The sequence below is a fragment of the Hetaerina americana genome, unplaced genomic scaffold (assembly GCF_022747635.1).
Source record: "Hetaerina americana unplaced genomic scaffold, ioHetAmer1.1.p SCAF_563, whole genome shotgun sequence".
Taxonomy (NCBI): domain Eukaryota; kingdom Metazoa; phylum Arthropoda; class Insecta; order Odonata; family Calopterygidae; genus Hetaerina; species Hetaerina americana.
Window position 1 is genome coordinate 11,258 of NW_027287165.1, and position 23,122 is coordinate 34,379.

Consider the following 23,122-nt stretch of genomic DNA (forward strand, 5'->3'; position numbering starts at 1 on the left):
AAGTACACTAATGGAAGCAGTGGGTATAACTGAGAGAAAAATATTCAGACATGTTTTTGAATTCGGTCTCTTATCGGTCAAGATTTTCTCTTTCATTTCGTTAGCCCGGTGTTTGTCTACGGAGGCGCCGGGAGGTTGGGAGGTCTCCCTCCGGCGCAACCTCACCTGCTCTTCGGTCCTCTCCTGCCTCTCCTTGAAGAGATCGGCGTAGTAGTAGGGCGAGGGGTGGCGTGGACCTTGCGCCGGCGGGCACGCGCCTCGCGTTGGCGAGAGTCCTACCGGGGGGAGGACCCTGGGGACCCTTGGGGCGACCCGGCTCCTTCCTGCCTCCCCTCCCGACGACCCCCTGCCCTCGCCACCGACCCTCTCGTCCCCCTCTCCCGGCTCCCCCTCGCTCCGCTCGCCCGGCGAAGAGGACGCAGAACCCCCGAGGGATTCGTATGGCGTCGAGGTGCTCGCAGGCGCCGCAAATTTCCTCGCCCAAGCCGCCGCCAAAGACGCTGCGTGAGTGGAGGAGAGAAGTAACATGTGTATAGGAAATCACTTACAACTCAAGATTCAGGTTAAATTCAAGTTAGAGCCAGGATTTTTATATGGTTCGTGATCTTGTGACGTTAGACGTTAACACCCAATAGTCAACCCAACACAATATACATAAATACAAATATATATATATATATATATATATATATATATATATATATATATATATATATATCTTCGAAATGGAACGATCTTCGGCGACGCACAAATATATAAAAACACAGATGTAGATTTTTAGAATATAGAGATACAAAGAAAGGACACTCACAATATGTTATTTGACGTTTCGACAGCTCGGCTGTCGTCTTCAGAATATATATATATATATATATATATATATATATATATATATATATATAACCCATATTCTATGAATGCCCTACGAACACCATCTAAATGAATACAATATATAGTATATTCTCAAAATTGCAGTTATATTATGGAAAATCATCAGTGTACAATTTTGAATGTGATTAAACATTAAAATCATGGAAATAGTTAAGCAAATCATGAAAATGCTGACAAGAAATTCTTCAAATCATCACAAAATGCATTCCCCACGATTAAAAACTACTTATACTAGTTACTCGCTACGAAGACAACGTTTTTATAACAAGTTGATAAATTTGAAAATTAAACCAAGGGCACATTTATCAAAATGCATGTCAAAAGCAAATTAAAGTTAAAAAATATTGCTCATTGTTTTGCTCACCGCGAGCAATATGAACACTTGAAAATATATAAATAAAATTTGCCAATGCACAAGTTTACTCGGACCAAGGGTATTTGACTCTAGAAACCATAATTTTCCTGTCGAAGGTTGGTTTCTCAGGAGCTCAACCTTGGACTAAGCCGTGATAAATACAGCTTGGGGAGACGTTCTTATAGCATCCCTTCCCTCGTATAGAATTTGGTTTCCTACGAAGTTCCATTAACCAGAAAATACTGTGTAACGGTTTTCGGATAACTTCTTCTTTTACAAGGAATTGTATGTACAGATTAAAGGTTTTGGACGGTCACTATTTACTAAATTCTTTGTATCGCGTGGACATCCTCTAAGTTGTCCTACATTATTATTCTTCCTTCCTCTACCCCGCTTACCCAGCGTCCTTCCCTCAATCACCGCCTTAACAAAATCCCACCTTTCAATATTTTCTCCATTTTCGGATTTCCCTAGGCTATCTTCACTTACTGTATTTAAGGATTTGTCGTTCGTCTTTCTCTCTATCCAACCTTTTTCTCCATCCTTCGTTACGCCCACATCTCAAAAGGATCTTATATCAACTGCTTGCCTCATTCACCAGGACTTCAGGTTCATAACAACCAATATGAGGCGAGCAAAAATTTTGAATCATAAGAACACCGAGGATATTTAGGTAAAAACCAATTTATTTGCTGAGAAGAAAACGGCAAATACAATTATATTGATAAAAATGTGTAATCAATAATTATCCCCGAAAATTAACATATTATTGTTCCCAAAATTCCTATTTATTGTTTATGTATTTTATTTTATTATCAATTTTCTAATGATAACTTTGGCCTTTTTTGTATAGAAACACTTTAAAAGGGCTGGTTTTGTAAAGAAAACGGCCAATAAAAACCGTTTTTAGTACAGCTAACATTTTTTTGACAGCACAGCGCTCACTTGACGATTGGTATGTTTCCCTCACACCATGGTCACTTCGTGTCCCTCGTTCACGAGATGGGGAAGGGTGGAGGGAAACCCGGAATCCATCATTTGCCCGCTCTCAAAAAAAGACGCCAAGGAGTCACGTGATTTAATATCTCGTTCGACGAACGGCGTACTTCACTTGAAGTACTCTCTGAATGGCACCCGAAGTTGGGATCGGGATTCCACTAGCAAACATTTTCCCACCACCGGGATTTGAGCTCGAACCCTCGGGGTCGGAAGCCAGCACATTAGCCATCATATCATCACGATCTCCCTTAAACTCAGAAGGAATGAATTACGCATGGAAAATAAATAAATCGATACGTCAATTCTCCACCTATAATTTTTAAATATCAAAAACATATTAGACATAAATAGAGATGAAACTTAAAAAAAAGTGAGTCCTTTATATTAAGAGTGGCTGAGTGGCGAAAAGCAGAGAATAAGTTTTAAGGCCGGATGCTTGCGGTAGCCCAAGAAAGCAGTATTATAGCATTGTTACCGCCTCTTATCCCAGAAGACTGCTCCCACATACATTTAATGGGAAGATATTACTGCCGAAAGCAAAAGAAGGCCCGAAAAGAATTTTGTTTTAGGAGAGAACGTATTAAAGCACACAATGCGTCAATTTATAGCGGTATAAGAAGGGATAAGAGAAAGTTAGATTTTTTTTCAAACTGCAGAGGGTAAATTGAGACAAAGAGCTCGCGTGGCAGTAAAAAACCAAGCCCATTGCTTTTGGTTGGCATGAAGCCCTCACTTCGAAAGTTACAAAAAGAAATTATCAATTATATTTAAGCATTAGAAATTATTAACATACATTGTTGGTGAAAGCTAGGGTCATTTTATATACGTTTACTTTGTTCTTAAAAAAATTCACTACCAGTTCCCTTATATTAAATCATTTCTTAATATTTCACCTTTGGTGTTATCTTTAATGCTTGGTGCAAGCTTTCTCCTGAAAACTTAAAACAAATAGTTTTTTTGGAAGATTCCCGTCGATAGCACGGAGATATGCAAGGGGGGAAAGATTCCATTGCATATATTTTAGCCTTCTACCTACCATCTGACCTAAAGTACTGCAGTACGGGCTATTTATTATTGCATAACGTTGAGATATATCAATTAGACTTAACTCATATTAGCCGGATGAATCATGCATCAATTTAAACAATGCATCTATTACATTATGCATACTTTTACTTCAGCAACATTATAAGCTTAAAATGGATAGTAAAGACATAATTTAAGCGACTTTCCTACACTGAGAATAGCTAAGAGTATTCTTTTGCGCGAATTTCGGGTCTCTCATTGTTGGCTCTGATGCCCAAGACAGAAATATTTTTCTGCCTATTGATAATTAAGCTGAATGACAGCGAGGCTAAAGCAAGTCCTGGCGAATAGTTTAGCGGCAATACACTGGAGACATCAGTTCGTACTCGAGCTCCGCAAGTCTGCGTCATGATTTCCTCGACAAATGTCCGCACGGTGAACAATGCACGTCGTAAATTGAAAAAAATTATGCGGTTACCTGCATTCAAGCGGACTGAATAGGCCCTGGAGATTAGGGAAAGGCTGAATACAGTAGCATTAAGCTTTGAGTACGAGGTGAGGGGGGGAGAAAATGGCGCGTGTCTATTTTGAGGGATCTCACCGAATTTGGACGCACCGGAACCCCATTAGGAGGGGCGCTCGGCACACCCTATGGGTCCAGAAACCCAGCACATCGCCCCTATTAGGGGGCCCTCGAATCGGAGCATACGAACCCTGTTCTCGGCAACAATTCGCAACTCAGCAAAATGGACAGGGAGGGTCCAAGTGACCCGCCGCTCCCTTTGTCGGTGGGGTTTAAACATTTTCGGGGTGGAAGCGGGAAAAAAATACATCGATCGATTCCCATTTGCACAGAGGTTAGACGCAGATCGTCTTTCGCACGGACCTTCCGCTCGTTGGATATTAATGAGACCCTTCCGCGGGCCGCCTACACGTTCGGAATTGCTAATCTAGACGCTTTTCCTTCCATTCGCAAAATTTAAAAAAGTGGAATCGCCGGGAAAGAAGCTAAATAAAAATTTGCAGATTAAATATTAGCGAACATTGCGCTTTGCTTGATTTTGGCCGAGAGATCAAAAAAATACAATCCATAAAAGTTGTCGTGACAAAGTCACGTAACCTTTTGAATTAAGGAATTTTTCCGGAGTACACAGATTTACCATTAGATGAATATCTAAGTGACAGCGATATAGCAGAGTGGTAGTTTCTTCCATCAAATTCTATTCACGATTAATGAATAGAAATGGCACCATTTCAATGATTCTTCTTTTCTGCTAGAATTGAAATAAATTTACTATTAAGCCCAGGACTAGGTGCTGCTTTTATTTAATGCCTCGTAGCAGTCACTATATCAATGAATTATTAAGGATCGTAACACCAAAATATGCGAATGTGAAGTATTTTAATGAATTATTAGTTGTACGGCGTTAATTTATACAACTATATAACCATCCATGTTTTTCATAACTTCAGCAACCATTCGTAAAATATTATATACATAAAAATACTTTTTCAATGAACAATATTTATTATAATCCAGCAAATCCTGTCACGCATAACAATATAAAAATGACATCAACCCTTTCCCTCTTCGCATTTTTGTGTTTTGCTATAAATACTTCTGATATAGCATTCAGCCATACAATTTTGGCAATTAGAGCCATTTATTTTAAATAACATCTATACTGGCTGGGCTGAAGTTTGTTCCAGTATCCATGGCAACTTGTTTAGACTTACATTCAAACAAACTGCAAGATGTAATGTTTCAGGAACGGAATCTTCTATCTAATACATTTTTTACCCGAACATTCGATGGGAGTCTTTTACGTCTCCAAACATGCTAAAAGCCATAATTATATTAATTAAAACATCAAAGCTTTCATTCTGAAGGCCATATGGTCTTGAAATTTCGACCATTGTGTACATATAATAAGGTGTGTCAAGCACGTCATGATTCATCAAAAAGAGTTTTTTCAAGAAATGACACACGCACGCCCTAAAGCTTTTATGCGTATCAAAAACACAATCAACTTCCCACTTTTAAGCCTTCTAAAGACAACGTAGAGAAAAACTCGACGAGTGGCTGGTTAAATAATTACAAGTGGTATCTGGCGACGTTGAATATCTAAAATATATCTCCATGTTGGTGAAATTTAGAATACAATTACGTTCCTGAGCATCTGTGCCCTTACATTAACTTGAAAACACATCCAAATGTGTCATTTTAAATTTTATTAAAACCTATCTTGTAGTGTAGTCCACGAGTAGAGGTGTAACACCGCTTTTATCTGGTCAAAAGCTTCATTAGAAAATCCTTTTCATTTTTTACCGTTTCATCATTGGCCATAACATCTATAGGTAGGCCGTCAGCGCTTAGTTAAAAAAATATCTTAGAAGAAACTTAAATAGTATGTTACTTTACATCTTTGAGAAATTCACCACGTTTAATTAGAGAGTTTTACAAATTGAAATGAGATATGCAAGAATCGTAACTTATATTTACGAAAGAGAAAATAAAATTAAAGAAAAATGCCACATAATTTATAATACCCACAGTAGTCAAATTTCATAAAATATTAAAGGAGCTGGAGGTAACTGGGTGCCACAAATGAGTGGGCAAGAAAAGTACAACAACGCTATTGGCAGGGTAGTTTTAAAAAAACAGAATCGTGTCATTTAAGTTTTTAAAATTAAAAAAAGGATATTCTTAATCGAGTTAAGAGGTACCATTGCCTTGGCCTGTAAAGTTAGTATAATGTGTGTCTGAAAAATGTTGCTCGGCTACTTTGTAAAAACATACGAGACAGGTACATTAGCGCAATTTTGCATTAAGCATTCACTTAATTCAAGGAGAGAAGAGCACATCACGGCACATTCCGTACAAAAAGCACAAACTGAGCAAAAGATAGGGATCATATCACGTCAGTAATGGGCCAATGTTGGCCCTGAAAACACACGTGTACCATGCATAAAAAGTACACAGAATAGCGGCTTCATAAAAATTCAGGAAAGAGTGGGGAGGAAAAGCGGAAAAAGAGAAATTAATAAAGAGACAAATCTTCTGATATTTGATTTTGGTTATTTCTAAAATTTGACCGATTTCTTTAGGAAATATAAGGCAGTCAAATTAGTGTTGACTCTAATAGTTTGAGCTACCAATACAATATTAAATGAAACTACGGTCTCAGCATATTATCTTACTTGATATATATTTTCATAATTTTTCAAAAATAATTTTTCCGTCATTATTTTATGCCAAAAAGTCACTCAATATAATGGGTGAGGGAGCAATTTTATTTGAAATGGCAAATCTTGTTCTTCTGAATTCGTCAAAAACCTACTTAGACAACTATCAATGAAACAATTAAAAGTGATAATTTATTAACAGAAGATGATGAGGGCTGCGAACCTATCGCAGCAACAACAAGAAAAATTAACGAGAGGTTATTTTCTTTGAGGGCCTCTTTAAAATTTTAAATTTTTTGTAAATAATTTCTTAGAAATTTCAATGTAATAATCAAAGCTTAATAACATTTCAAATTGAAGGCAATTTTTAAGCACTTTTCAGCGAAATTTCAGCTTAATTTCCGGACGTGTATGTATATATTCATTTAAGTAATAACTACATAAACAGGTGGAGCCTTAAATTTTGCTTGTCCTGAACACCAAACTTGAGTATCAGGGAAACCTAAACTGGGAAAGTTTGAACGCCAAAAATATTTCTTTAAATATGATAATCAAACCAAATTTCCACTCTCTAAGTTCTCTTCATACTTACTAACTCGCTTTGACGCCTGTCAATATACGCCAAAGGAAAGGAACATGTTGACATTAAGAGGTTAGCGGATACGAATATTAATTATAGATCTACGTCAAACGATTTCCAGGATTAATGACGTAAAGAAATAATCATTAATGATCCTGGTGACGTTGATGAAATTGCCCGCGTACGGCAAACAAGATCGTATATTTTCATTTCTTTCGCATCGCATGAGACAGTTCCCTGTACCGGGATAAAAATCACACACCCGGGCCTGAAAAATCATGAAGCCGAGCCTGAAATAGTATCTCACGTTCCCCTCTTCAACGCCACCTTTAGTTACGGTCATAGAACCTTTGACAGTTAACGACACGGATCTTTGTGCACATATAAATAAGTACCATATATAATATTAATAATATTATAGTATAAATATTATGGTTGGGAGCGTCGTCTTGCATGGCTTAGAAACTTGATTGTTGAAGCAAAATAATAGACGCAGTTAAGATGTTTTTGAAATGTAGAGTTGGGGAAGGATAAAATAGGTAAAATAGACAAAGAAAACAAGCGAAAAGGTACTCCACACTATGCATAGGGGGAGGGAAAGTGAGAGAAATCAAAAGAAGGTAGGAAAGATGGATGCAGAGCATTTTGACTGACGGAGGACGGGTAGGACGTTAGGTAAGTGAGGTAGGGATACGAAAAGTATATGTACACATATAAAATGAAGGAAGGAAGTAAGTAGGCGAAATTGATGAAGGGTTTATTGCAGTGTGGGGTGTCAGGTTGTCTTGTTTGGCGATCACAAAAAATGTGGGGGTTTCGTCTGTGTCAATTGAATATTTCCTTTAAGCTTCATTTAGGGTATACGATTATAATAGCGTGTACTGCCAGGGCATATCAAAAACCTAACCGAAGACAGTACGCTACTTGTAATAACAACATATAAATATATAACGCCCAAGGAAAATGTTCACGAAGGGGAATATAAGTATGGTCACAGCGTAACAATGGTATTAAACGTTAAAAACACAAAAAAGACTCACGATTTTGCTTTTTGAATATTTCGGTGGCACAACCACCTTTTTCGCCAGAGGGCTCATTTGTGCGCGCTCGCGTGTATGTGTATGTATATATATATATATATATGCGTGTGCGTGTGTATATATGTATATATATACACACACATACATATGCGTATAACGTCATTTTGGTAGTCTCTTTGAACATTGTATACAAATATGCATAGTATATTTATATTTATTTATACATCTACAAAGATCCATGACAACTGCCAGGGGCCTATGGCCGTAACTACAAAGGTGGCGTTGGAGAGGGGGGGCATGAGATACTGTTTCAGGCCCGATTTCATCCCTCTCAGTGCCGCAGGACGTCGTCATTTCGTTCATCTCGGGGAATATATTACTCCCCCGACGAGCTACAAACGGCAAAGCTGAAATAAAGAGAAGCGCTGGGATTGCCTCCCTTTCCTCCCCCGCCTCTCAAGTCGGTTGTTTTCCGCACATCCGAGCACATGCTCTCCTAAGCATCCCTTCCTTTGACGGGACTCTCTGGGCGATCGATTTTGGACCACTTCGTAATAACTCTCTCTCTCACTCACTCTCCCCATTCGAGAAGAGAACACCTGCTTAGGGAGAGAGAGAGAGAGAGACAGATAGAGAAAGAGAAAGAAGATGGTGGGGCGAGGGACAAGAGAGGAGGTCCGTTAGAGAGTGGCGCCCCAAGTGGCCATTCTGGGAACCATTTCCCGTCGTCCTACCCTCTCGCCACATGATCTTGCGAGAGAGAGTTAGGAGAGGGGTTTTGGACGGAGGGTGATAGGGGAGGGAGGCGGCGTCGTCATGGCAACCATCGTTGGGTTGCGCGGTGATTGTTGAGGGGAGAATGGAAGGCGGCGAGCCGCTATCCGACCCCTTCTCTACTTCAGCACCTCACACCTACTGTGCAGTAAATGCTTAGCCGCATGTGGGAGCATTCCTCATCCGACCCCTCCTCCCCACCAGACACCTCCCTCTCTTATCCAACACTCCTCTCTCTCCCCTACGCACACCCTATAACTCCCCCCCTCTTCCCTGTACATATACCGTTTTTTATCGGAGAGAGATCTATATGTTCCCCACCGCCGCGAGGACATAGCAAACACAAAGCGAGAAAGATCTCGCCTCCCTGCATTCCATCTCGTTTTTCGCTATCCATCGCAATACTTCACGTCCCTTTTCCGCAAGGGTGGAGTTTCAATTTTTTTCTCTCATTTTTTTTCTCACTTCTTCGTCTTTCTTCTCCCATCCCACTCTTTCTCTTCTTTCGGCGGCGGCGTCATCAAGGACCATCAGTCTTCGGATTGGTTCTCTCTTGAGTCCGGCGGGTCTTACATCCGACGCCCTCCCCGGAGTGGAATCGTTCCCTCTCCACCCCTAATTTCTCGGATTCACGCCTTTCCGATATCGGTCTTGAATGCGTCTCATTCTTAACGCAAGCCTTGCTCCCCGACCCGACCTCCTTCATTTTTCATCCCTGCCGCCCGTCAGCAAGGGCTGGCGGGCGTGTTGAATGAGATGTGCCGGGGTCAAACGGGGGGTCGTGGTTTCGATTCCCTCGCGTTAGGGATTCCCTGCATGGCGAAGGCGAATAAACGTAAAAACCACCCGTGACAGCTATAAAAGGGAACCGTAAACGCCAAATGAAATATCACCTCGCTTAGTCCGCAGTCTGAAAATATCCACGGCCGTCAAAATTGGGACCCATTCATTAGGGCTACATGTACATATATTTGCAAGTACTCTGGAAGTCTAATGTAAAATTTTGTGAATCGTATCTTGCTTAATGTGGACTAATGTTACGTAAGAAATGTGATTTTCCATGCAAGATCGTACAAGGGCATGTAACTCGACATGCAGTTTCGAGAAAATGGTTCTTAGTCTCATTTGGTATACTCCACTAAGTTCATTTATCACTCTCCATACTCACGTTTTAAACTCCACTTCGTTCATTTATCTCCTTCTATGGTCCTGAGCGCGTGATTCACTGGACATTGAAATGCCGCAGTCCAGAGAAAGTGATTTTTCATGCTTAGGGAATGCTTTTAGATTCTAAAGGTTGAGAGGTTTTCAGCGATTAATTTGGTTCCTACTTTTACTTATTAATTTGGTTCCCTCTAGCATTTGTAGAGGTGTGCGACAGCTGAGGCGAGTTTCTAAGAAAACGAACTATTATTACATGGTTAGGAAATAGGGTATCAGGATAAAAATGGGGTAAATACCTGGGCTGGCATTAGCGTACTAAGAACGATATGCGTTAAAAATTCCTTCCATTTGACAGACGGACAATTTCACACGACTTGCATATCTATGTACTCGCATCACGACGGCCGACCAAGGATAGGAACTACCTAAATGCGGTCGGCGCCGACACGGGTTGAACCAAGATCTTCAGGGTGCACAGCTACCGCAACAATAACGAAGTACATACTGCTTAATTATGGAGAACACTTCAACTTTTCTTTGTCTCTAATCTCCATTCATGGAGAAATTGAGTTTAAAAAAATACACTTTCGAGCGCCAATTAAAATTCTAAAAATAGCGTCAAAAGTTTGAGATATCTTTTCAAAGTCGACTTCTCAAATATGGATTTCACATACAGCCATGTGCTTCTCACTGATAGACTACAAAGCTCACGCCTGGAAAAATGAACCAAACGGGAGTGGGGTTGAGAGATATTAAATAGATGGAGAGGTTTAAAGTTCGATATGCGACGACTAGCTGTCGGCTAAGCCACGAATTATGGTATATTAGAGGCGAACGCTGGCCTCTCTTATTTAATACAAGGGAGGCCTAATACTAATTTAATTATTTTTATACTAAAGTTATACATATCAATATAAATAAATATATGTACATATATAAATACATGTTTTAAGACTGAAGGCTCCTTCACTTAAGACGACTTCATTATAGATATAGTTTAGCTACATTTTTCACGACTCTACTTCGACCATAAAAATTGCAATGTGTAGGTATAAGGAATTTCATACAAATATGGAGGCACACAGTTAATTTTCTCAAACAATGGCCCACCTTCTGGTTTCCACCTAGCCAAATGCTTCCGGATACATTTGTTGTTATTTCACTTTAGTCGCCATTGTAGCTATTATATTAAATGAAAGAAAAATGCTTGGGGGTTTTAAACGCAAGATCTATTTTACTCTACTTACTTCTATTGGAGCTCATTTATTTATTTAAGACAAGGTGTAAGCAATTTATGTAATAATTTGATAGACGTGTGGTGTAAAATTATATGTAACAGTTTAATTTTTTATTTTAATCTTTTTTTTTGCTGATTGATTGATGTTAATGAGATGTAGATTTTCTCGTTTTGTGTTAGAGATTTGTGTTTGGAAGTTTCCTTTCAGTGTACCTTTTTTACTGACTGATTTCATTTATTATCTTTTGTGATTACTTTGGACTTTCGTACCACCTGACACTGTCTATCTGCACATGTAAATTATAATAATAATAATATCACTCGAAGGTAATACGCGAAAAGTCCCATTTAAGCTTATATAATTCCGTAAAATCGATTATAATACGTACAATATAATTGAGTTGTTCCATAATTGAACAGAAGAAAATATGATTTATGATTTAGCAAGACGAAGACGCAAAATAATGTGATGATTCAAATCATTGATAATAATTACGAATGTTATATATAAAAATATATTTACCTTTACAAAATAACAATATACTGAATTTCGGGGAAGATTTCAACTCTATTTTTCTTAAATACGTTTTGCTTTGGGTTAAAAGTCACAAAAATCAAGATTCCAGTTTGATAGAAATAAGGATCGAAGTCATGCTGTGAATAAATATTTATCATTGTTCAATCTAATCATTGATAATATTGCCATTGTTACGGTTAACTGGGTACGGATGGTGAATGAAGAGCGGCTATCACGAATAATAGTCTAACGTTCGTCCACGGGCACCAAGAGTTCTAATGAAACGTAGGCAGCAACTCACCGGCGAGGTCGTCTACTTGGGAGCAGCCCTGAGATGCCTGGCCACCGACCGCGGCCTCTTCGTGCGGTAGGAGCGGCAGCGGTGGTCCCACAGGGTAGGGCTGCGAATAATCCCGGTCCGGGCTCGTATAGAGTTTGGCACCGCTAGGCTCGTCCCCTGGCCGGAGGTAAGCCTTGGAATCCCGGGGATCACAGTATGTCTCGAGAACCTCAATCTGCAAAACGGTGGAGCGGAGACAAAAATTATTACATCCTCCCCTTTCATACCATGATCCTCATAAAATGAATGTTGTGTACCTGATGATGAACGGACGACACCGGTCGTGCTATTAGGATTAAATTCTGAGTTGAATTTTTCTGAATCTACCTTACGTTAAGCACTACCTCTTTAACATGATCATAAGCAGTTGAATTTAAAGAGTGTATGGAATTAAACAGAGAGGGAAGTTTTAAAAATGGTCCTGGCCACTGTGATGAGAAAAGATTATAACCGGGAGCCTGGCTACAAACGATACAAAACAGTATGGTTTTGAATTATGAATTCGAAAACCCGTGGACCTCGCGGCTGTGCACACGACTGCAATTATTTCTTGCGGATGGAAGGTAACTAGTTAATTTTGTCCATTCAAAAGATATAAGCAGTTCATAATAAAAGTGGGTTCTTCCGTATGAAGTTACTTCGTGTGATGAGGTATCCCAATTTTTTTTCTGAAACTGAGAGTGAATTTCAAGATGTGGTTGAGCGTAAAATATGCGGACTCACTTTGTGGTTACAAGACATGTATGGCTGCACCGTACTGTGCAAAGGGTTCGTATAGCTTCCGATAGAGTGAGAAGCGTTTTCAATAGTTAAAATGGAGTCGTTTAGTGCACAAAAACAACGAGTGGCTTATCTGTTTTTCCCACTTGTGTGTTTCAAAACCCATCGAAATGCTTCGCCAATTTTGGTGATGGTGTTTTGGATGAGAAAAATATGTTATTGGTTGCAACAGTTCAAAGAAGGCCAAACTTCGCGTGACAATGAGCCCAAGAAGTCATGACCACGAACCAAATCAGTTTTTTCTATGGGCATAAGAATCCACAACAGAAGCGTTATTTGCCGCCACGTAATCGTTGTGCCGATTTTGTGAAAAATGTGCGCATTTACAATGAGGTCATATCGAGGAGTAACAGATATGTCAACTTTTCTGGCGTAAAAATTTTATCAGAAAAAATTTAGGAGACAGCACTTGAAAACAAGTTTTGGATAAATAGTTCGGAAATCGAGGAATCCGTGTTCAAATCCCGGTTTGTTGCAAATGATAATTTCAAATTAGACATTTCTCGCATACTTTTGCGCATCGTGGAATTACTACACTTTATATACTGTTGCGGACTTTCCTACAGTTCCTTTGAATTAGGATTGTAATAAAAACACCAAGCATCAACAATATCATAAAAAAACAACAGGGTCATTTATGTGCTTGTCGTCCTTGATTGGAACTTTTTCCATTATAGAAAAATTTTTATTTGGTCTCTGATGCTTCTTTATCTAGCGAGTCATGTATTGTCGAGACTAAGAAAAGAGAATGGCTTCTCCTTAACTAGAAAATGAGAAATATACATTAACGTAAAATATTTTTGAGTATCAATGTTTTTCTCTCTTACTATTCATTATCATAGCATAACCAAAATACATGGAATTATAGGTAAAATACAATGAAAAGTGTAGCCAAATTGAAAAGATCTTAAAATATGTATACCCCACATTCTCTCACTATTTTTCCCTCCATTTACTCATATATACAAATACATATAATATATTATTTCTATATATAATAATTTTTAACATGAACAGAATAATAAAGACACTGTTATATACGATTGTGTGTGTATATATATGCATATGCGTATGCGTGTATTTATAAATGCATGTATATATATATATATATATATATACTTATATGCATAAAATATATATATATATATATTATATATACATAAGATATTTTTGTTTTTGTTCGCTAGTGCTAACTTCATATACATTATTATCCAGGTCCGTGAGACGTTCACATAAGTTAAAAATATACTCGTATACACACATATACACACACACAAAATGTATTACTGTTATATGCACATTTATTGTTTGCTGTACAATTATCTATCACTTAGATATTTAAATAAAAACGGAAAAGAAGCCAAAAACAGTCATTGCGGAAAAAATGTAGAATTGACCTTTTGCAAAGTATCCCATAAAATAATGATAAAAAGAAATTTGTCGTCTTCTGATGATTTGACTAAATAAGAAAAGATTTAAAACAAAAAAAGTATATAGGCAGAGAATATAGAGATTTGAAAAATATAACATATAGGCAGATTGAATTAGTAGGTACTTATACAGAAATATTATACTAATTTCTGCAATTAAGGAAAACTTTGGAAGCCCAAAAATTATAAATAAAACTGTGTGACATATGCATATAATGGTTTATGAGAGCGGTATTTCTGTAGAGACCAGGGCACGAGGATTTACAAGCATACCGTGGTTGGTAGATTAGAAGCATTTTATGCGTGGGGAAAATTTTAATGAAGTCTACTTAAGCAGTGCCACAATTCTGCTCTTCGCAATTTATTAATGGCGAAAGGTTTATCACTTATCCGCCTTTGTGTTCCAGTACTTCTATCTCTGCTAATCCATTTTGGAGGTGAGATGTTCTCGATTACGCACAACAGCTATTCACGATGGATATTCTAATATTTCTCGGAGGTTAATAAAAACGCCTTCTTTTTTACAGTTTCGCAGAGCAACGAAATCTTTTCAACATTCGAAATCGTGAAAATCTTTTCCCAAAACTTAATTTACCCTTGAATACAGAATAGCATATTATGCACTCCTTAAAATTAATAATACATATGAAGCCCTGGGGGAAAAACTTGCCATCTGAGAATTCCCAAACTAGTTTCAGAGAATGAAAATATTTCGCGTTAATAAAGTTTAACCTCGGATAAATATTGCAAAAATAGTGGATAATCATTATTTCATTTCTGAACTTAGAATAATTAATTTTTTAAATATTTTTATTTTAAGTTCAGATAAAATGTTTTCATTGGCAATTTTTTTAAAATTTCGACATGTGACTGTGAGCTGTCACTTTGGCTATAAATTTAATAAGTTCAAAAAAAAAATGGGTTATGGATTCACCGTAAATTATGTGTTTTTTAAATAACTTTGGGATAAATAATTAATTAGATATGCTAGGTGAGCTGACGGTAAAAGTGGTGTCTAGTTTCACAGGATTTACTGCGCGCCCTGGGGCAACAACTCAAAACTCTAATACCCTCTATGGCAAAGAACTGTCGGAATTAAATCAGCATACGGGATTATACATAGACCGTGTGCACGCTAACCAAAATAACTCTCCCTCTGCACCACAGAGATGCACTTAGTGAATTTGAATATGCAGGGATAAAGCCAGAGGAGTTGTTTTTAACATTTCATAAAAGGCACAGACGTACGCCCTGCTCTGTAAAAAAGACAACGCTATCCCACACCAAAGTGTATTACATGAAACCGCGTGATATTTCAGAAAGTTCTAAGTTTCTCTCACCTCTATGTTTACTTGAAAAAGATAAAAATCTTGTTTCTAAACCCAATTCCCTCGATCACCAGAATCCGCTATAAACTTTTATTTTATGCTTTCCCTCTCATCACTATTTACGTATTGATTCAATGATGAAAGAAATCCTGACGGAGATGTCGATTTATTACTTATGAGAGATAAACTAGAGATTGGTTGTTTATCGAAGCAAATATGCCGCGAAGGAAATATTCAAAAATTAAATGACATGTTTATATAATATTAAGAATGTATTATTGAATTTAAAATGAATTCAATGCACAAACTAGATTCACCATCTCGATTGAAAATTTATCAACAAGACATTTTTGGCTATTTCTTTATTTTTGCCTATTTTATAGTGATTATCAGGTGTTGATTTTACAAACTATATTTCTACACAACTAAATACAATGTGCCGAAATAAAACTTGAGGGTCACGACATTCATAAATGGAATTATATTGAGACTATCGAAACGTCCCATCGTCAGTGCATAAAGTATTGGCTTGCCATTTTTTTCGCCATGAAATTATTAGCAAAATTGTCTTCAAAAAAATACAAATTCATCCAAATCACTATTTTTGTTATTTTCACCCAGAACATTTCAAATTATGGGGAACAGTTTTTACTCAGTTATTTTTAATTAAAGGCGCCGAGTAAAACCATGAACCCTGAGAGCAAGGCGGAATTTTATTATGAACCAACTCTGAGAACTAAGGTAGGGCGCCAGAATTTTAATTGCGTTTTCATCTTAACGATTGGAATAAAATTGATGGGTGACGCAAATGCTTCCAATCCCTTGCAATTTAGTTATCCTTCGGGTAGGTAAGGACAGGAAAATCCTTTCAGGTCAATGGTTTCATTCAACACAACGTAATTGAATGGGTTCTTTGCTTAAAAGTGAACTTTGGGCATTCTTGAAGGGAGATTTTGCCGCCGGCATCTCATTCAATCCGAATGAAATGCACGCTTGAAAATAACGTTCCTTCCATATAGCAGACCACAAGGTAAAAATTTAATCTCTTTAACTCATGTTCACAACGTGTACTTGGGACATGCTGTAGTGCATTATGGGCATGGAGAATTCTAGTCTTCCACGGCTTATGATATGTAGAAATAAGGCCGTCTCCCGGAGCCATTTCAAAGGAATGCCCGGGAGCGACTGATATGAAATATGAATCCCCCAAAATGAATGTCATCCCACAGTGGAGCGCCCCTTATTGGCTCAGTCAAATGATCCGCTCTCCATTCAACTCACCCGCTCCCCACTGGGACTTGGCGTAGTCCAGTTGGTCAATCCCACGGCGATGCTGAGGGGTCGTTTGTTCACAAAGTCCACAGGGATGGAATAGTCGTCGCAGAGGGAAGCCTTCGAGAGAGGAGGAAGAGGGAAAGAGGATTAGTCAAACACTGCGGCAGATTCATTTCCAGGCAGTCATAAAAGATAAACCTGAGCTGCTACGTCCACAAATGAAACCAGAGTAAGCAGCGGTCACTTAATAACCGACATATCAACAGTTAAACTCATATCCAGTGAACGTTCTATATAACTAAAATCTAAATTAATTCTGTGCATGATTTCTAAGTTATTGGTATCGTAATCTGAGCACATTTCATTGCGATTTATTAAAAACTCCCACAAACTCTAGTTCAAGACGACGGGACATTATTTCTCAGCAATAAAAATAGTCAATTTATCCTGGATTTAGAATTTATTAATGAAAAATTACTGTTGCACCAAAGCTGAAATATTTACCTTAAAAACTCGCAAACTTCTGCAAAGAATGTACTAACTGAAAACATCTAATAGTAAATACCTCTAAAAATCCGCTTATGCCTGTGGGCGGGTCTTAGATGGCAAAAATATTTCCTAGGAAACAAATATGAGACAGTTTAAAATATACCCTCGGTAATTTTGAATGTTCCTGAGTAAATGCTGATACGGATTTCTTATAAAACGATAGCATGTATTTCTCAGCAATAAACCATTATCAAAATATTAATTCTATACAAATAAACCATTATGTTAACAAGTTTTAAACTAAATCGAAAAATTAAATTTGGAACAAAGTTTAAGGAAAATCATGCCAAAAGTAAATTAAATCAAAACGTAGCTCTTAAAAATACACTTCTATGAATAAAATTAGCCAACACATAAGGCCATTCGGTTCAAAAGTAGTTGCCCCAAGAAGCCTAATTGTTCAGGCGAAGGCTGGTTATTACGGGGGAGTACTATGGAGCTCCGCTTTAAACTAACACTGAGATATTAAGGTTGGGGAACCAGTTCCTCCCCTTGGATAGCCTTTATTATTCTATTAAGTTCCATTAACCAGATAATACTATTTTATATTTTTAGATAACTTATTTTCTTTCAAGTCATTGAATATACATTTAAAAAATAGATTTTGGACGGTTACTATCAACTATTTTCTACGTAACGTGGGAAATACCTCTTGTTTGCCCTGCCTTATTTCTTCCAGTATCCCTTCGCGCATTTTCCCCGGCTTCATGCTATCTAAAAAGCTCACTCTCTTCCTTCCTCTATCCCATTTTCCTAACGTTCTCCTTTCCATCACCACCTTCAACATCCCACTATCTTTCAATTCTCCATCCACTTTTTCTGCCTCTTCCGGAAGCCAGCTCCTCTCTTCGCCCGCCATGTTTAAAGATTCGTCTTTGGCCTTCCTCTCCCTTCAATTTACTTTCTCGATTATCTCCTACAGCTCTCAAATCTCCAATATACGGTAATCCTTTCGCCTTAAAGGCCAGGTTTCACATGCATGAAACACTTCACCTCATATTAAAATCTTTACTAATCTTTTCTTCCTATATTTAGTTAGCGTAACGTTAATCAGGTCTCTATTTCTAGCAAACACTCCTTTTGCTAACGTACGAGTTCTTAGTTCGTATAGTTCTCGTAGTTCTTCACCTAATCTACCTTGCTATGTCCCTTTTCACCTAAAATTCCACCAAAGCGCTTTTGTTCTATCACTCCTACTTTAATATTTATCTTAGCTTTCCTACTTCTTTAGTTGAGATCTCTATAAGATTGAGATGTCCGGACGAATGGCCGAAGATATTAAACCCGTAACCCTTCGGTCAGTAGCCGGACGCTCAACCGCATATCCGACCGAATGAATGATTTTATTACATACATAAGAGAAATGAAAAAATGACGCAATGTTCCTAGGGATGCCGTAAAGAGTCTCGAAATGAACATCACGCCGACGCGTTACAGCGATAAATCTTTATGCTACCTCAGTTTACCGCAAAACGAGCCATCCCCTTTATTACTTTCATCACAGCTGATCCTTCGCCGATAAACACTAAGTATGCCGTCGTCCTTTATGTCCGCATCTGTCGTAAAAGAATGAGTAGTCGAGACTTGTAATCAGTGACGTAGAACCATTTGTAGTTAAGCGCATATGAGGTAGACAGTCGATAACTACGAGGGCCTATATGGTGGTTTCAATTTACTTTGACCATATTCTTGAACTTGTTTTTTAATTCTTGGTTTCGGATCGGATTTTTATTTCTGAAAGAATACGTTTGAAAATTTCGTAAGACACTCGAAAGAACACTCAAGCAAAGTCAAAGGCAGTAAAGAAACCTAGTTCAAAGACGACAGGGAATATTTCAAGGGATGAAAAAACTTTTTATGCAATATATGGGGTTTATCAGTGAAAAATATAACTGCACCAATGCAGATATATAGTAAAGCTAAAAAATTAACTGACCAACTGCGTAAAAAAACGTATTGCTCAAGGGTTTAAATGGCAGGACCTACAAACGACGTCTTACATGTGGGTGGGTTTTGGATGATATATTTATTTCACAAGGCACAACTATGATACGGTTTAAATATAATTGGCACGCACGGTTTAAATATAATAAGCGTAAGTTAGCTTTAAATTACATAAACTTGGGCAAAAATAAAGATAAAATCGATTTTGCACCTACTATCGACTCCAAAAAAAAACTTACTGCGTTAGCTTTTTAAATTTCTATTCACCAGGGAGAACATATGCAATTAAGCATACAATGGATTTAGTTATGAGGTTATATGAATGATTACTCAACTTCTTTTGAGCATATAGTTATTTCATAATACATAATGCGGTTTAAGTCATTAGATATCCCATTTTTCCAACAAAAATGCATGCACCAGAAATTTTAAATTTCTGCCGTATAATATAAAGGTAGTCGCACATTTTTTCATAACGTTAGCGCCATGATTAAAAGGCCGCCGACAGAGCTTATGCAAGAGTTGTTTGCCCACTGTAAAAACCAGCTGGTCCGTAGTCGAGGCTAGTCACACAACTTCTTTCCATGGCTTCTTTAAACCGTCGCAACCACAAGCACACATTTTATACATGTCCATTACACCATCCATCACCCTATGTCTCTAGTTCAATTGAAAATTAATTTAAATGTGTTTTTAAGAACTCAATCTTAGAAAAAGGATGATTATACACTGCTGTTGGACTCAAAAAGGTAATTTTTTTGGGAAATGAAAACGGCTCTCACTGTTGCGGAAGCTATATTTATCTTGCGCATTGCATGGTAGAGCCACGTATGTCTTTTGTCTATGAAGAAAGTCCATATATTTTACGTGCAACCACATATTTCAATTTACCCCCAGTCATGAGTACAAAATTAGGCAATCTTAGACCTTGGACCTTTTATGTTTTTATTTCAGAATTGTACTCCCTGAGCGTAATGGCAGAAAGGAAGAACTGAAAAGTAAACCTAAAGTGTGGATCGGGAGAAGTAGGTAATAAAATATGTTAGGAAAAAACAATTAGGATATGAAGATAATCGGTAGATAAAAGATTGTACTGGAGAGCTGCTACAAACAAATTTTACGATGGATGACGTAAACTGAAGTTTTCTAATAAGAATTACACCCTTACGGGAGCTTAATCCCAGTGCATCATAACTTTTCTTTGACTATGGAAACAATGTACATTTAAAATGTATTTCTCTTCAGATAAAATTTGAAAATAAAAAAAATGTAGACGTCACCTTGGGTATGTAACTCGTGTATCATATTTAGAACATTAAAATTAAATGCGGTTCCAAAAGATGATTTTTCAAAATAGCAGTGGAGTTTAAAATGGAGTATTTTTCGGAAGCTCCTGGGGACCCGCTTGTCCTTAAGACCCCGATAAACCTCTCTTGCCCTGTAATTAGTTTCTCTCCGAGGTTCACAGAACACCCATTTCCAAGAAAACATAACCTGGCTCCTAATTTTATCGTCGGTACCATATGGCAGAAATTGGTAACGACATAACACGAAATCGATTGTATCAATAAAAAGAATGTTGTGGTATCATAAAATTTAATTTGAACTATTATAGGTTAATTTTATTTGCGCGGGGTCATTTGAAGCCGGATATTGCGGCGAGGAGTGCAGCACCAGTGAAAATGATTGCAGTGCTTTATAAACTAAAGCCAGCCAAAGGCGATAACTTAGGATGCCATGTGATCATTTTGGGATGAGCAGGCTTTCCTTGCTTGGACGGGTTGAAGCATAGTATTGGATGGACGCTATTATCATAGTTAAAAACACGAAATTAATTTGTTTCAGTTATATAATATGCACTTAAAAACATGACAATTAATAATTTCGGAAAAGATGTAGTTGAAAGATATTTCCGATCACATTTGGTGTTACCGTTAGCACGGAAAAATTCGTCCAAAATGTCACGTATTTCCACCTCTATCCAATTAAGATTGAAATTATTCATAGACACAATGGTACGTTAAAAGAGTTCCGAAAGCTTTCAATGGAGTCGGTCTATCAGAAAACAAAATATAGTCTTTCTGAGATTAAAATATTCAATACATAATTTAAGATACCAATACCCTCAGTTTTGGCATATTTGAGTATTAAGCAGGTTCTGTTTTGCACAGGTTTGACTGTACGCGTATGAACTATCACTTTCAAAAGTCAGTAGGCTCGGGGAGAGGCTAAAAACATTCGTTATGTTGACACTCATTGTCTGGCAGGCACTCCAGCCTGCCAGAACGATGTAAAATCATCACATTCCAAGTGCCTGCCAGGCATTTGGGATTTTCCCTTTCCCTTCCAAGTCTCGGCGCGTTGGTGATTGCCTACAGACAATTGGAAGTAATCGCACATACATCAAATGGCCATATAGATCAGAATAGGAGGCTCGGTATAGTGTTTTGTGACTACCCTTCACCGAGCCATGCGGTGTGAAAACGGTGTATTATGACGGTCGACCAGTGTTCCGCTCCGCGACGAAAGCGAGAAAAGAAAGAAATAAAAAAAAGGAAGACTTGAGTGTACGGCCGGCGCTCCGTGAAGGGGCGGCGGACATGAAATGGAGGTCGTTTAAGGGCAAGGGAAAGGGGGGAGTGATTCGAGGGAGAAACTAATTTGGCGGGACTTGAAAACGGAAAATGGCAGTGCAAGCACGAAAGGACGGCCATCGCAACGGGGTTGGGAGTGATCACCAAAGCCTTTTCGCAGCAGATGGACGGGAGGAGAGGAGAGGTTTACCGAACTCTGGAGGGTGAATGGTGGGGCGGCCCAGGGGCAGGTAAGGAGGGCAGTAATGTAGAAGCACGCGTTCATGTGTGTGAACAAATATGCACGTGTATGTATTAATTCAACGAAAAAATATTAAAAAATTACTCAAATTTCGGCGGTTCCAGCCGCCTTCGTTGGTATACGAAAAGTAACTCTCTTTTTTAAAAACATTTTTTACGCTGGTATTTATACAAGTATTTATACGTATGCATATATATATATATATATATATATATATATATAGATATATATCAGAATATATATATATATACATATATATATACATATATATAAATATATATATATATATATATATATATATATATATATATATATATATATATATATATATATAAACACAGATGTAGATTTTTAGAATATAGAGACACAAAGAAAGGACACTCACAATTTGTTATTTGACGTTTCGACAGCACGGCTGTCGTCTTCAGAATGGCGTTCTCGGGGAAGAGCGGATGGGGATGTGCGGGGGAGAGGTGTGGGAAGGAGAGGTAAAGGGACCAATAGGAAATGAACAAGGGGGTGGGGGGGATATGTAAGCAGCCAATTGATGCATTCAGTGGGCTTGGTTCAGCCCGGGCGGTTTGAATGATTGGGCCACCCAGATATGCGCCATCTCGCGGGTTCTCACCTCTATTATACTCGCAGATTTGGGAAGGATTTCAATCACCGAAACAGAGAAGCAGTCGTCAAAAGATTGGTTGTGGGAAGCGGTGTGAGTAGGGATGGGATAATTAAGAAAGGTGGGAGATTTGGTGGAATATCGGTGGTTATTCATGCGGAGGGAAAGTGCGGTCGTGCATTCGCCCACGTAGAAGGCAGGGCAGAAGTTACAGGAGAGGCGATATATAATATTAGATGGCGAATTTTACACT

At 38.1% G+C, this 23,122-nt stretch overlaps 1 long non-coding RNA gene across 1 annotated transcript in view; it reads right to left on the reverse strand.

Annotated features, from left to right (window-relative positions):
- Positions 1-369: 369 nt before the first annotated feature.
- LOC139694832 (uncharacterized) overlaps positions 370-23,122 on the reverse strand; it is a 56,450-nt gene continuing 33,697 nt past the window's right edge. The window contains exons 2-4 of the long non-coding RNA XR_011702213.1: positions 16,929-17,039; positions 12,071-12,284; positions 370-500 (exon numbers count right to left, since the gene is read on the reverse strand). This is a non-coding gene — a long non-coding RNA (uncharacterized lncRNA). The remainder of the gene's footprint in view (positions 501-12,070; positions 12,285-16,928; positions 17,040-23,122) is intronic.